The following is a 16,531-nucleotide window of genomic DNA, read 5'->3' as shown; positions in this document are numbered from 1 at the left end:
ATCCCAGTGTGGCTTCCGTCGAGGGCGCTCCGGAGATGATTGCTTGTCTGTTCTGAATATTGATATATATAAATCATTTATGAAGGGAGAAATGATTGGAGCCTTGTTTCTTGATATCGAGGGAGCATACGACAATATTATTCCTCAGATGTTATTTAACAACCTTAATAAACTTAGAATGCCAAGGGGATACAAAGCCTTCTTTTTGAACTTCCTTAAGCCCAGATCTGTTAGTTTTTTTGAGTCGGGTCAGTTTGTTTCTCGTCGTCTGATTTGTAAGGGTCTTCCGCAGGGATCAGTTCTTAGTCCCATTCTATTTAACATTTATATCAGTGACTGTCTTAATCATATTTCTCACGATTGTTCATCACTTCAATACGCAGATGACGTGGTTATCTATTCTGCGGATAGATCATGTGAGAGGATAATACATGGCCTCCAGGTATCCTTTGATAGGTTTTCTGAGTGGCTGGAAAGTCTGAATCTTGACATTTCTTTGTCCAAAACTCAGTTTATCATTTTTCACAGGAGAAGATCGACATCTTTCCCAGACTCTGTCCGGTTTAATAATGATTTATTACAGATTAGAAAACAGATTAAATACCTTGGTCTCGTGATGGATTCAGGACTTAGATGGAACTCTCACATAACTTATGTGAAGGATAAGACTGGTAAGTTTATTAATATTCTTAAATGGATAGCAGGTTCTACCTGGGGTATCAGTCCCACCTGGTGTATTAACTTTGTGAATGCCACTGTCAGAGCTCAGATAGAGTGGGGATCATTCTGGTATGTAAATTCTGCGGGTACCTATTTCTCCAGAATTGAGAAGCTCTTGGCACTAGCATACAAGATCGCCTTGGGAATTCCTCGATTCCCTCCGAACAGAGTTGTTTGGAAATTTTCCAACCAAGTGTCGATCCGTAGAAGGATTGCACAATTGTGTGATAAATATGTTTGTAAAACCATTCAATTAAGGAAGACGAGAATTATCAATAAATTGAAACTTTTAACGATTTTTGTACAATCACGAAACATAGCACCGAGAAATATTCCATATATTCTTGGTAGGTTCAATGAGATATACAAATTCTCCAATTTGTTATACCTATGGGATTTGCATCCGGCATATTCATATCCGTTAAATCTAAACCAGATTGAGTTGAATATTGATACATTGTCAGGTAGATTAGCCTTAACAAGCGGGGACCCGAATCGGGCCTTTTTGGGACTGACAAACCTTAAATCAGTTTCCGTGGATGAAATAAGAATATTTACTGATGGCTCTCGTTTTACTCCCTCAGGTGAAGGTTGTAGAGTGGGTTGTGCGATTTGGATCCCTAAGGTTGGGATCACCCTAAAGTTCAAACTAAATGATCTTACCAGTTCTTTCGCTGCGGAGGCGTTTGCAATTGCGAAGGCAATTGATTTTGTAATTCATAGTGGGTTTAATTGCGTAAACATCTGTACAGATTCCTTGAGTTGTCTTAATGCAATTGAGTCGGGGGATTTCCGTCCTTTCCCGTTGTGCAACTTAATAAGGGACGTCAAGGTTAAATTTTTACATGCTATGTCAATGAGTAAATTGATTAGATTCACATGGTGTCCTGCTCACAAGGGTATACAGGGTAATGAATTGGTTGATAACGCGGCTAAGGATGCTGCTCTTTTGGTAAAAAATCCGACTAATAAAATAGATTATAGACAAGCTTTATCTTCCATGAAGGAACTGTATTTGAAAATAGATGAGAATTTTTTAACTAGTATTAATATAGGTACAGGGGAGAAATATATGTCTTTTCTATCAAATATAAATGTTAGTTTCCTAAGAAAGAAAAAATGTAAATTTAAGAGAAGGGACTTAACTGTCCTCAATAGAATTATCACTGGATATGCTTACTCTCAGAGTTTCCTTTTTAAGATTGGTGTTTCTCAATCTCCAGCCTGCGCTTGTGGCTTTGAAGTTCAGAATTTGGATCATATTTTTTTAGCCTGTCCAATGCATGATTTTCCTAGATCGATGTTATTTACAACGCTGTTTGCAGAGGGCCTCTTGGCCCCCTTTTCTTTGATTTACATTATTAATAACATTAATTTAAATATTGCTGGGTCATTAATCAAATTTATTTCAGAGAGTAAATTAACTATTTGAATTGTTAATGTTCAATTACTAAGTCGAGCTTTACAAAAGAACTTACCCATACGCAGGGGAATGTCCCCGATATCAAGTGCAATCACTAAGGAGCTTCAAGATTCATACCAGGATCCAATCATATACATACATAAATAGCAGACACACTATCCCCAGGTGCCTGCTATAGGTCTTTGACCTAACTAACTGTGGTACTGTGACTCTCACTAGAGTCGGATATCCAATTGGGGAATAACAAGAAGAAGAAGCAGAGAGAAGCCTGAGAGCGGCCACCGCGGCCTTTTTCGTGCGACCGAAATGTGGATGTAGCATCAGCGCCAAACGTGGATGTAGAACTACGTACCACATCCACTTTTCGATCCTGTCAATAAAATCGTTCGTTTGGCGTCCGTGCTACCTGGTTGTGTTCCGTGCTATGTGGACGAAATGACGGTAACAGAGTTATTGATTTTTCGTATGTGTGCGAGCGAGAAAATACAAGAGCGAACGAGACATTCAATAAGAACGAGCGAAACAGTAAAAGGAGCGAGCGAGAGATTATTAAGAACGAATGAGATAGTAATAGAAGTGAGCGAGATGAGAATAACAGCATGCTGAAGCCCAAGAATCGGATCGAGCTTCCTTGCACGTTGTTATTCTCATCTCGCTCGCTTCCCTTACTGTCTTGCTCGCTCGCATAATGCAAATATATATATTATGTTTTTGAGACCGACACCTTTTTTACTTAGAAAATTTAGAATATTAACAAATTATTATATTTAATATTTTTATATACATTATTAATATGTCATTTTAAAAAATTAATTAAAATAAATTAAATAATTTGGTAATAATTTTATTATTGTGTGGATTTTTTAAGCTTTAAAAATTTTGTAACAAATTGTTATAAACATATTTATTTTTAGCATAATCATCAAAGAGAGAGAACGACACAAAAAATGTTATACACATATTATAATATTTCTTTCGTTATTTTTTCCGATTAGCATAATTAGTTTGTACAGTCAATTTACAATAATTTGTTTATAAAAATTTGTTGCAAAATTGATTTTTTCAAGGTACTTTTTATATCAATTATAGTTTTTTACACTCTAGTCTTATTTTTAATAGTTATTTTTTGTTAACTTTATTAGTTTAGCTACAGGCTAGAACAAGTTACAATGAATCCTTTTATTTATTTTTCGCACAAAGCCACAACGAAAATGTTATTTACGTTTTCTTCGAAATTTTTTCCATAGAGCGCAGTTTTTTTTAAGTCAATTTAATATGAATATTAATTATGTGTGTATAATTTACATTTTATACAAATTTTATCTGTTGAACAATTCCACTAATGACATCTTTATTTTCTTTTTGGCCCTGTGATCAATTCCAGTTAAATTATTTGAAAACGTGTAAACGACATTTTCATACATAGTGCACGCTTTGTGTATTACACATTTATTGATTACTTCATCGGAATTTGTTTAAAAAGTTACGTGAATAACTGTTGTTTTTTAAACGTTTGTTTCATTTTTATCATACTAAATACTTTGATAGTGAAAAAAATATCTAATTAGTGCGATAAAATTGATAAATTTTCCGACATGTGTGTTTATAAAGATTCTTTAAATGGAAGAATTTCCAATGGAAAGCATTTACTCTAATTTCCACTAAAATTGAATTACAGATATATTTTATATGGTTACGCAATAGTAGTAAGTTTCTACGTATTATTTCTTATAATATTAAAAATATTACATGACTTTTTCTTATAGCATTACTTATACAATTATTTAACTTTAAGGAAGCACATACCTTTCATGAATTTTTTTAGAGCCAAGAGACAAACTGCAAAAATGGAACTTTTTGCACAATAAAGTACGTCTTTTGTAGTTTTCATACAAATGTTACTACAATGATTTTGTTGAAAAATCCCCCCCCCTCCCTTTACCGTCATGTAGACAGTTGTGCATGATTACAATGATTTCTCCTTTAAATGAAATACAAAAACCAAACGGCATCTTGACGAATAGTAAATTTTTTTGTAGTTGTCGTATCCATTTTTTTAATTTAAATTCTTTTTATTTTTTTTTAACAAATAAAAATAAATCTTTTTACCAAAAATCAGCACTCTAATTTTAAAGGACCGTCATTTTGTTTAAAATTCTAATTTTAAAAATAGGATACGGCAATGACAAGTCTTCTTTAAGATGCTGTTTAGTTTTTGTATTTTAGTTGGAGAGAAGGATAAATCATTATAACCACGGAATCATGCACGGCTGTCTACATAACGGTAAAGAGAGGCGATTTTGCAACAAAATTATTATTGTAATAAAATTTGTATGAGAACAACATAAGATACATTTTACTGTGCAAAAAGTCTCATTTTTATAGGTTATCTGTTGGCTCTGAAAACAATTTATAAAAAATGCAATTTAAGAAAGGTATATGTCTCCTTAAACATGCCTATCTTTATTTTTCTTTTCAAATAAATAAAGACAAACACATACTTAAGCCTCACTTAAAATTAAAATAATATCTGTGCAACCAGGTCTTAGTTCGTTATTTAATTTTTGTTACATTAGCAATATGCGTTCCATCGCTCATTAATTAACTAACAAGTGTAAAGGCAGGATCGAAGAGCTATGTGATACAGTCGCAACTGGAAAAGGTTAAAAGAGAAGCAGGGGCTCCTCAGCAAGCTTTTATCGTAACTTTAAAATAATTATATATTTTATTAAGTTTCAAATTTTAATGATAACAATCCAATTCTTTAAAATTAAACATGATACAAGAAATGCTGAGTGTTAATTAAATGCTTATGTTAATATGATATACTTTGTATTAAAAAATAAAAAGTCGATAGAAATAAATCGATAGAAATTATAATATTAAAGAATTATGAGAAAATCGTATAATTAATACGCATAATAAAACTTCAAATGTAATAAACCACAAGATTTATTGTCGATTACAACTAGTATCCCAGGTAGCAAGGTGACGTCTAATTGACGGCATTTTTTGGTCATTTTATGACGAACCAGACGTCATAATGTCGAGATAAAATGACGTCTAAATGTCGTAAAACTGACCTACATTTGTCTCATCTTAACGACGTCATATATTAACGTCAAAAATACGTCATTATTTTCATATTATTGACGTCATTTTCAAGAAGCTAGTATCGTACATTTGACGGTATTTTATTGTTATTTTTATGACAAAACATAGGTTTTTAGATTACATTTAATAAAGACGACATTTTAACGTCATTTTTATGACTATCCCAGGTAGTAAAAGCCATTATTTTGACGTTTTAGAAAATATTTCGGATACATGTCTGTTCGAGTTCTCGATCGCGACGCGATCGTCCCGAAAGGAATACCGGAACTCGCTCACGAGTTGAGCGTGCGCCGTGGATAGCACGGATATTAGTATCCGCTGAAGGAACGAGGAGAGGAGCGAAGTGACTTCAAACTGCGATTTAATCATCAACGATATCAATTATTTATTTTGACTCAATGCGGGACTGCGATCGATGTCTCGTGTCGCGCTAAACAATTGGAAATCTTCTATTCCGTCTCTCTCTAACGCCGCCTGAATCGCGGATCGGAGATCTTGCTGAGGCTCGTCTGAGACTCTCGCGGCAGCGGAAATCTTGTTCGCGACCGAGGCGGAGATCTTGCACGCGAGGCGGTGGACGGTCGCGAGCGCTCCACGATCGTCGACGCATCCAAACAATACAAATACAATTAACGTGCCGTAACCACGGGAATTGTCGTTCGGCGACGGGAACAAAAAGATTTATCGTTGTGTTGGCGCTCGCGGCGGCGCGAAACGATATCTCGAAACAGCGGGCCGGCGTCGAAAGGAGCTCGAATGGCTTATCTGTTATCCCGACGGGATAACGCAGCGAAATTATTCGTCGCGCACTTGCACTTGTCCGAACGGCGCGTGAGCGAGGACGCGAAGCGGGAACCCAATTTCCCGAGCGAGATACGCGACGATAGAAAAGGAGAGCCGACGGCTCTCAAATTTGAGACTATGACAAATCCCGTCGTTACGATAGGGTATTTCGACGGAGATCGACAGACTTAGACTGACGAAACATGCGACGTACCACACCATCCCTTGCTCTCGCTCAGGACATCGCTCACTCGCCACGCTCCAAGCGCTTGCCGATCACGTGAAGTCCAGGATATCGATGCGTGATGGTGCGCAAACCGATCTCACGCCGCGAGCGAGAGTTGTTGAGATCGACGATTTGTTTGAATCTCAAACAGCTTTGAAAATTTTTTACAGTTTACAGTAAAAAAAGAACGTTGCTAAATTGACAAAAAATTAGGAAAAAAATAATAAGTTCCTTTTGACTATTGCAAAAAATTTTCAAAGCGACACATATTGCGTGTAAATAATTGAAACAAATTTATCCTGAAATTACAAGAACTAATTAAAATAAAATTAAAATTAAAATTATTCAGAAAATGTAATTAGAATTAAAATACAAAAAAGAATACAAATAATAAAAAATTCCAAAAATGTTCAAAATTAATATTTAGCTGGTGTGTAAAATCTCAATAAAATAAAAAATGCAAACATTTTCATAATGTTAAAAATTTTTTAAATTTTGATATTTTCAGAAAATTTGTAACATGTGTAAATTTGTAAAGCTTTCAAGAAATATTGAACTTTGTTAATTTTGACATTTTTTTTACATTTTACAATCTTTTAATTTTATATACATATAAAATAATCTAAGTTTAAAGAGATTAATATTTTTCACATTTTTAATAATTAACTTTATAATTTCTTGAAATTATTTCGTTTATCTGTACTTACAATAAGAGAACGATCGGGGCTGTTCCTTACCGATTTTGTTGGCCTTGGATATGTTGTAGAGCATCAAAAAAGAAAAAAACCCGTATTTTTTATCAGCTTATCTCGAGTTTTAGGGGTTGTTTTAACCCCTAGAAAAAAAACAAAAATAAAAATTTGACATTTAAAAAAAATTGAATACATCATTGCAAAGAGTATAAAATACTATAAAACTTTTGTATAAAACATTTTTTCATATACCTAATATTTTAGAAGATATTTGTTAAAAATGAAAAAATACGTTTTTTAGGCGTTAAAATAACCCCTAAACCTCAAGATAAGCCAATAAAAAAATACGGGTTTCTGAACTTTTTTGATGCTCTACAACATATCCAATGCATATCAAAGTCGGTAAGGAATAGCCCCGACCGTTCCCTTGTTAGTTACGTACCTGTAAATAAGTATTATATTTATCTTTTTTTTGTATTTCTTTTTCGTTCTTAACACAAAGTAATATATATTCAATATATAATTTAATTCAATTTAATACATAGTAGAAAAATAATTTGATTTTTAACTCAGCTATTTCCCGTTTCGTCTTAATAAAGATATCATTGAATTAAAATATCGTTCACATTATTCTTATTTTCTAATAAGTCTGTAAGAATATATTACATTAGATGAATCTTCAGGACAAAATAACGCAATGATTAAATTTAACGATCTCTCTCTCTCTCTCTCTCTCTCTCTCTCTCTCTCTCTCTCTCTTTCGCTCGCTTGTTCGAAAAATGTTTATTATTTTTATTATTTTATTATTTAACATTCAAAGCTCATATTGCTCGCACGCGTCAGTGCTGCATGTATGCGAGCGGTATGAGTCTCAGTTAGAACACTCACATGAGGCTTTTATCGCCCGCACGCGTGCGGCACTCACGTGTGCGAGCGATATGAGTCTCAAAGGAAGACGCATCTGTATGGTGCTGTGCAGTCACATTGTGATGATTATTAGGCACGCGTGCAAGCACTGTGCAGACATTTTGTTATCTGGGTATAACGCCTCACACGGCGACAGGGTACACACCGTTTGAGTTAATATACGGTCGACAGGCAGAACTGCCGACACCCCTGATAAAACAGCCTAAATCTACCTACAATTACGACGATTACGCACAAGAATTATGGGAAAGGTTAAGGGCCACTAACCGTGTCGCACGCGAAAATATTAAGGTCGAAAAAGCCAAAGCCAAGACGCAGTATGATAAAAAGACGAAGGAAATAAAATTCAAAATCGGCGAAAAAATATTATATGATGAAACTATGAAGACTAGAATCAGGAGACCGAACTAAGCCTGATTTCGCCTTCAAAAGTAAGGCGACAATCTGTAAGAAATGTAGTACCAAATGGTGGCGCTGGCGACAATGATTTACCGGAAACAATATGGAATATAACGACAAGCATTTGACAATAAATACAAATTTATAATAAAAAACTTAGCAATTTTACATTTAGAGTACTTATCTTAGTTTTCTTATACCAATACAACAACTGCGTACAGTCTAGCATCACTAGCACGGCTGACTACGATAAACATAAGCTAAACGATTGTATCTAAAGTTGGAATATATTCCGGTGTATCCCGGTGTATCAGCATCGTCAGTGCCATCATTTGGTACTACATTTCTAACAGATTTTCGCCTCACTCAAAACCACAGAGATCGGTTCCTGGTTCTAGTCTTCATAGATGAAACGCTCTAACGCGGAAGATCGAAGAAACTCGACGCGCAATAGACCGGACCGTATACGGTGATCGAAAAACTCGGACGTAAATTATACTATCAAGCGAGGAAGGACAACGACGCGCGTACACGTGAACCGTTTGAAACCGTTTATTGAAGCCTAACCCGCGTTTAAGAAAAATAATAAAATATACACACGTACAAAAAAATATATACAAAAAAGAGGGAAAAATAAATAAATAAATAAAAAATAAAAAGGAATTGGACTTACCAAGACCAAGAAAACAGCCAGCCGGGACACAATCCGTATAGGTAATCCCAAAGTAATCAAAAATTGCTCGCCGACATAGCACTACACTAAATATAGAAATAAACTACTAAGTTCAAACTACTAACACTAAACACTACTACTACTACTACTACTACTACTACTACTACCACCAAAAAAAAGAGAAAGAAAGTTTTGCATGGCTAGTCGACCATGTCCATATCCGGATCTTCCGGCGGAAGATCCAGACGCGGCAAAACCCTTCCACGCAGAAATAGGTCCGTAAATTCAAACTCGAGGTCGAAGTTGTCCCCAAACTTCTCACTATAGTCACTATTCAGGAAGCGAGCCAGCAATGGGCCGGGAATCACGGCCTCCTCGGACTCCTCCATCGGAGCGCCCCCAGAAGGCCCTTCATCTTCCGCTCCCGCAGAAATAAAAGTCTCAGACTCTTCCTCGGAGAGGTCCATAAAAAAGTCCTCTCAGAGAAACGGGCCATCGTCAGGCCCCGACAAATGTCCGAAGCTGACAGGCAACGGCTCGGCAGCATCACAGAACTCCTCAAGAGACGAGAAACTTTCGCCCAAAAGGGTTACAGTGTCCAGGTCACTAAAACCATCGCTAGAACTATCACTTTCCGCGGTACTTCCCTCACTAGAAGAGGCAAAATTAAAATCGCGCAGAGACATGATTAAAATTCGCGAAGCACAAAATACGTAAATGCACCGACGGACAGTCAACAAGAGACTAAAAGACCGGACCGTCCATCAGAGAAAAGACACACAGAAAAAGGTGTAAATAGATAACAGGATGCAACGCTAAGCAGCGATAAAAAATAGAGGAATCAACAGACGCACAGCCAACGTAAACGAAAATGCTGATACATTTTGAAGCGCGCAACGCTAAACGTCTGCACTTGAGACTTCCCTTCCGCTCCCACGGTCCCATAGCCACCAAATTACAAAAAATTTTAGATATATATATATATATACGAATCCCCATGAAAAAATGTATTTAAAATAAAATAATTACAGATTTATAATCTGGGCGACGCTAAGTTCCGCAGAAAATCCGGACACGAGAGCGCCAGAAAAATTTACACATCCTCCGGGGATATATTTCGAAAAACTAGGAGGTTTACACCAGGTAGAATCCTTCTGGAAAATGGTCATCAAGATAGATGTTACGTCACTATCGAAACGAGTTACACAAGTAGAAAAATACGTACGCAAAGCAGATAATCTATGCAAGATGATAGCAGTCATAGGTAAAGAAACATACGAAAACTACACAGCGTTATTACAAAAGGATATGAAAGAACTAATAAATTAATAGAGCGAATAAACTCAACATACAATACAAAGAGATTACAAAAAAAGAGGATTGATCGATGGAATAGGCTCAGTCGCAAAATCATTGTTCGGTACGATGGACGCAAACGACAAAAAAATAATTGATGAACAACTGACGGTATTACACGACTCGCAAGAATTAAACAAACACGCGATAAAAAATCAAATTAAAATAATGCAAGTTACTATAGCTCACATCGATAATAGCGAAAAAACTATTCGACAAAATAAAAATACGCTTACGGACGCGACAGATAAGCTAAGGACAAAATTATTAGAAGACAAACGTCAAAGTAACCTACACGAAAATTTTATAATAATTAACACGGTATTATCTGATTTAACATGCGACGCGGAAGACGTACTAAAATATTTAACGTTTTTAAAAAGGGGAATCTTGCACCCTCATTTAACAGCCGTTTCAACAATAATAGAATCACTTAAAAACGCTAGCTCGCAATTGCCTGAAGGGCTCTACTTCCCATTTAGAATAAAAGAGGATGAATGGTCGACGATAAAAAAATTTGCGACAGTAGGCGCGTATTGCGATCCAATAAATATATATACTATTTTGCGACTTCCCCTAATTTTAATTCCAAAATATAAAATATTAAGTATAATTCCTTTACCCATCTCCTATCCCAAATCAAAACATTTTTTCGTTTGTAGAAATTAACAATCCCCTAATAGCAATAGACACGGAACAGCGTACCTATATAATACTCGCGAAAGACGACCTGCGAAAATGCATAGAAATAAATATCGAATATCTACACACAGAGAATCACCCTGTATACCGGATAAATCCAGACTCTATTTGCGAAATAAAAATTATTTGGAAACTAAAGATCATTATAAAGATTTGTAATATAAAAAATACGATGTCGAATCACGTACAGTATTTGGATAGCGCTAAGTAACTCACATTCGTGGCTATACTCGTCACCACGAAAACAAGCGATTACCCTACATTGTAAAGACCACGGAAAAATAAAGGACATGATTGAAAAAAATAGGTAAAATTATGTTTAAAAATAACTGCAAATTAGTGACAAAAAATACAATTATGAAATCAACCAAGATGTCACATGAGACAAGAGTAGAATCATATCTACATCAGTATAATATTTCACTACTATATAAGCCTGACTTAAAAAACAACACAGGCGTCACGAAAAAAATAGAATTAAAAAATATACGATAATCCTACGGAATTAAAAAATTCCAAAGACAAGTTGGACGAAATAGATAACAAACTGGATAAAAATTCAAGTTGAAATTTTCAATCGTCATACTTTATTTATCCAATGGCAACAAGCGCAACGACAATAGTAATAGTGATAATAGCCATAGTAATGGGGTATATTATGTAACGACCGTTTTCGCGCGGAGATCTTAGCTCGTCGGAAAAAAGGCCAGGGCGAAAAAGGCTCAGAAACAGCAGAAATGCAACGGATAGTTTAGACGATACAATTTATTACTTTATTATAATACAATAAAGTTTGCGGATATTTACAACGCGAAGGAATTATATACAGCGGTCGGGCTATGTACAACGATGCTTTTCGGTGATCAGGAACGGCGCGCGTGACAGCCAGCCGATCAGCTGTCTGGTACGGTGGGATGTCGACGGCGCGCGGTGAGGTGGGCGGCTCGTGAAGCGAGCCCGATGTTCGGGCTCGGTGGCCGGCGGGCGCGCGGTGCGGAAACGGGTGTCTCGCGTCCCGTAGTTTTTTTATGAATTGCTACGGCAATTCTCCGAACGGCGGCTGGGTTTCAGGGAACGACGTCGGTCCCGAGTACTCTCGGGGGGAGACGGAGAACACTCCGTGCCGTTTTACCGGGCCGTGAGGATGCGGTCGGAAAGGATCCCTGCTAGCTGCCGAGAGCTCTCGGCGGAGACAGAGCACGCTCTACCCCCGTTGTCTACTTAGCGAGGAAAGGAAGTCAGGCGAGCTAGGCCGAGAACTCTCGGCGATGACGGAGAACACTCCAACGTTTTTCTGGCTCGTAGGGTTTGTCTCCTCGTTGGAACGTGTCGGACGGGATAACGAGAAGTGGAGTTTGTCGTTGCCGGGCGGCCTTATATATGGTCCCCGGCAGCGACTCGGGAGTCTTCGGGACTCCTCGGCCTCCTCTCGGTTACATCTCCGGGATGCTGGTTCGAGAGGAGGGAGGCGAAGCGCCTCCGAGATGCGCGTCATCTCGGTGGCGTGGAGTGTTTATGGGCGCGCTTTTGCCCGTTTCTTGGCCTGTTTCTTGGCCCGGCGGATGGTTGGCCGGGCCTTGCGGTCGCTGTTAGCCGCTTAGAAACGCGGTTCGTTACAATTATAATACAAAAGAAAAAGTGAAATAATAATAAACGAGTCTCATTAGATATAGATACAGAATATACGATAGCGAGATCTATCCTAAAACAAAGTAACAGTACACACGTCTAATACATATATATATATATATATATATATATATTATATACACCATAATAATAATAGTAATACTATATATACTATATAATTTAATTCGTCTCCTCCCCGCGAGGGAGAAGCGCGTAGCATTAGCTTGCACAGCTCTACGTCTCGGATTAACAAGATCACCCCACACGATCATGTTACACCGGAACTCAAAAATCGAAAAACTTCTTATTGCAAATAACATTCGCACACCGGATGTGCATAGCTGACTTGGCTATGACCATATATGACCCGATTTAGGGCTTTATACCCCACCAATCCCGTTTTTCGCGGGATTATAAAAACTGACGACCCAACCGGGCCGCAAAAGACTCGATACGTCGTCACTGTAAGCAAATTTAAGCTCAAGAACCAGAACATCAACAGCCAGGCGGAATCAGCCCAGCAAACCACCACGGTGACATGTGACATAGATCTTCCAGGGCGTTACACACCAACCCCAGGGACAGGATGAAGACTCCTGTGAAATTGGAAATCAGCCTATCAATGGGGTGCGCCTGCTGGACCACCCAAAGAGGTACGGGAGACTCCTAAAAAGCATCTGCCTTCAACCAACGGAGAGATGCCTAGTAGAAACAGTTTGCCTGGAGATGGTGCCGAAGCTGCTACCGCCAACGATACCGACTTCATTGCACCATACGGGATCCGTCGGCGCACGGTTACCGGACGCAGCTTTCACCTGACGAACATTGGGAAACGATCACCCAAGTGCTTTAAGTGCGGAAAAGTTCTGATGGACGTGCGCCCTGCCGGAAGTGTATTGAGATATTCCTCGACGAAGAAGAGGCCATAAACGAGACTCTGGATCTGAACCTGTTCAGTTTCGAGCGATTTTGAACACCAGTGTGAGCGAATCCGAGAGCGATACCAGCTACGTATGTATAAAAAACAGTAACATTGTTATATAAAACGGGAACAGCGATTAGTTTAGCTAAGGTAGATAAGAAAAACTTTGTATCACGCGACAACAAGTATATTGCGTAGATATTTGCGAAAACTCAGCCTCCTCGTTTTCTTTTCAATAAGGGGGAAAGATGTTGTGAGTGTGCGACACTCACACAAAGAATAACGCGATAGTGATAAGAGTGTCGAGTGACACCTCGCGAGACGACATCGTCCGGCCTTCACACCGGACGGTGCACCGGCCTTCGCGCCGGACATTGCACTGGACAATATACCCGATTGCCACCCGAAATCTTCTGATTTCCAGTGGAATGCGCGTAGCTAGCAATTGCTGGCTAAGCCAGTGCACGGGCCAATTAAAGGCCCGTGACCGCAAGTGACACCCCCTAGCAACAGTCCTAAAAGCGGTGTACATAAACGCCGCGGAAAGAAAACGAGTGGGCTCAGTATCAATCAATATAGCGACGAATCTATGTCGTTCATCGTAACACACCCAATCAATTACGAATTGTCTATTCGGGTTCTCCAACCAAAGATTGTAATGTTGGAACAAATATATCTCTCTTTTTAACAACTCTCGGCGTTATCTCTTTGCAACCTGATCCCGAGGAGTCATCGGCAGCGATCCCGTGTCTCGAGACCAGGGGCACAACAATCGATTCCATTTAAAAAACATATAAAATACAATTAATGTCTGCTAACTTAACGCTTAATAAAATTTGTTAATAACAAAAAAACTATTATTACCCAAATGTTTAAATGCTTTTCCTAAACTTCCCCAAAATGATTCCCAAATTATATTTAAAAAAAATTATTAAAAAATATTCAATTCGTCTGCTAACTTGACAGTGGTCGCATTGCCTAGGAAAACTGGTTCCGAGTAAAGGGAAAGAGACAGCGCTATAGTGACATATATACATTGAAGTAGCGGACGTTCGTGCTAATTTCTGTTCTAACAGATAAACTGTAACATTTCATGTAAATTATCGATCATATAAAGCTTCGAAAAATGTATTAGATCTGAAATGAAATATATAACACTTTATTTGATAGATCCCATCGTGGTTATTTCTATTGCATTGACTGCATTTAAGTGTTCACAGTTATTACCAAGAGAATATGTCAAAACGTGACAATGCAGCATTTGGCAACGTTTACTCCCTTGAGGGAGCTTTGTTTCTTTATCACACGCGTGAGAAGACACTATGTCTCTTTCCCGTTACTCGGGAACAGTCTGTACAAGAGGCGATGCGCGGTCCAGCAGTATATCAGTATATGGTTTAAGGAGAGCCAGCGTCAGTCGGGTGACCGAGGTGTCACGACACGCGTCTAAAAATAAAAATCCCCCAGATCTGGATGTAACACGTATAAGAAAATTAATCAATCAGAGTCGTCTATTTCCTTTCCTCCAGGATAGAAATAAAGACCTCTGATTGGTTAATTCTCTTATGCATTATGCATTTCGTGTTATGCAGAAGTCTGTGCGGGGGCCCATAAGCTGCATAAGCATAGCATAAGACCGTTGAACCAATCAGTTCTCAGCATGAAGTCGCCATATTGATATAAGACGTAGTCTGCAATAAAGATTTATTCTTTAAGCCATAAAAAATTGACAAATCTCAATTGAGTATTTTTATAAAAATGAATAGTGATTGATCAATTTCTTAAACTTTCATTGTAGACTACGCCTAAGACGTAACAGTAAGTTTCAAGGCACTGGATTAAGCAACCGCAACCGTAAGGTCTGTGGCACACGCTTTTCGTAAGAAATAACAGTAATCTATCTATTCTCTCAGAAGTAAAATGCAGCCAACTCGTTACATAAAGACCACTCGCAGTGCGACTAAGGCAAGCAAAAATTACCTTCCTTCGCTGCGTCTGTGGAGGTGTCCAATGTGATGGAGATCCGCCAAATTATAATTTTATAATATAGGACTGTATGTTCATTTTTTTGGAGTGACATTTAACTCCAAGTAATTTAGTGAAATTAATTGCACCTAGAATAGATGATATAATTCGATATGAAGGGAGAAAATAGATAAGTCAATTGAGGCCCCCCTATAAAAAATATTAGATACTAAGGCAGGGATGGGGTAAATTATTCAATCTGTTCCTACTCCTGAATTAATAAATCTTCCCAGGAGATTGCTTACATCGATTCTCAAATAAAATTATAACTGTGAAAACGAAAAGATTCGACAAATCTGTCGCCAATCTGTCGTCATTTATGAATACAGATCTGCTGCATATTTGGCGCAAATCTGCTGAGTTGCTGTGAGTTTACATTGCAACATCTGTTCTCAATTTGTTGCGTGAATTTGTCATTGTACTGTTAGTGACAGATCTGCTCTGGTGTTGCACCCAATTTGATATCAGGATTTGATGACAATTTTTGCTTGCAATTGGGACGCACTCGAGAACACAGTAGGCCATGGTTTTGGCAGCCTGATTCTGCAAGAAATTTTTAACAGTCTGCTGACAATTTGGCAGCAAATGATTAGCTGGGTAATATAAGTATAGGCCGAATCGTTCCCCAGATAAACAAGGACAAATGCCTTAAGGAAAAGAAGAAGCTAATATCGTTGTAATCTAAAAAAATCTTAGATTCTTCTTCATTATATATGTAATTGTTAATAACATTAATTTGAAAGACATTTATCTTTAAAAGAGTGTTCTTCCTGTAAATGATACACTATAACGTCTCTTATAGAACAAAAAATATGTATATTTAGAGCAAGACACTACTGCATTTCGTGATTCCAAGAAATCAATATATAAGTTTGCTATTTTCTATAATTAGAAGATTATAATATATTATAATAATTATAAATAATTATAATATGTTAGG

This window comes from Monomorium pharaonis, chromosome 5 (genome assembly GCF_013373865.1).
Source record: "Monomorium pharaonis isolate MP-MQ-018 chromosome 5, ASM1337386v2, whole genome shotgun sequence".
NCBI lineage: Eukaryota > Metazoa > Arthropoda > Insecta > Hymenoptera > Formicidae > Monomorium > Monomorium pharaonis.
Note: the sequence above shows the minus strand (reverse complement) of the source record.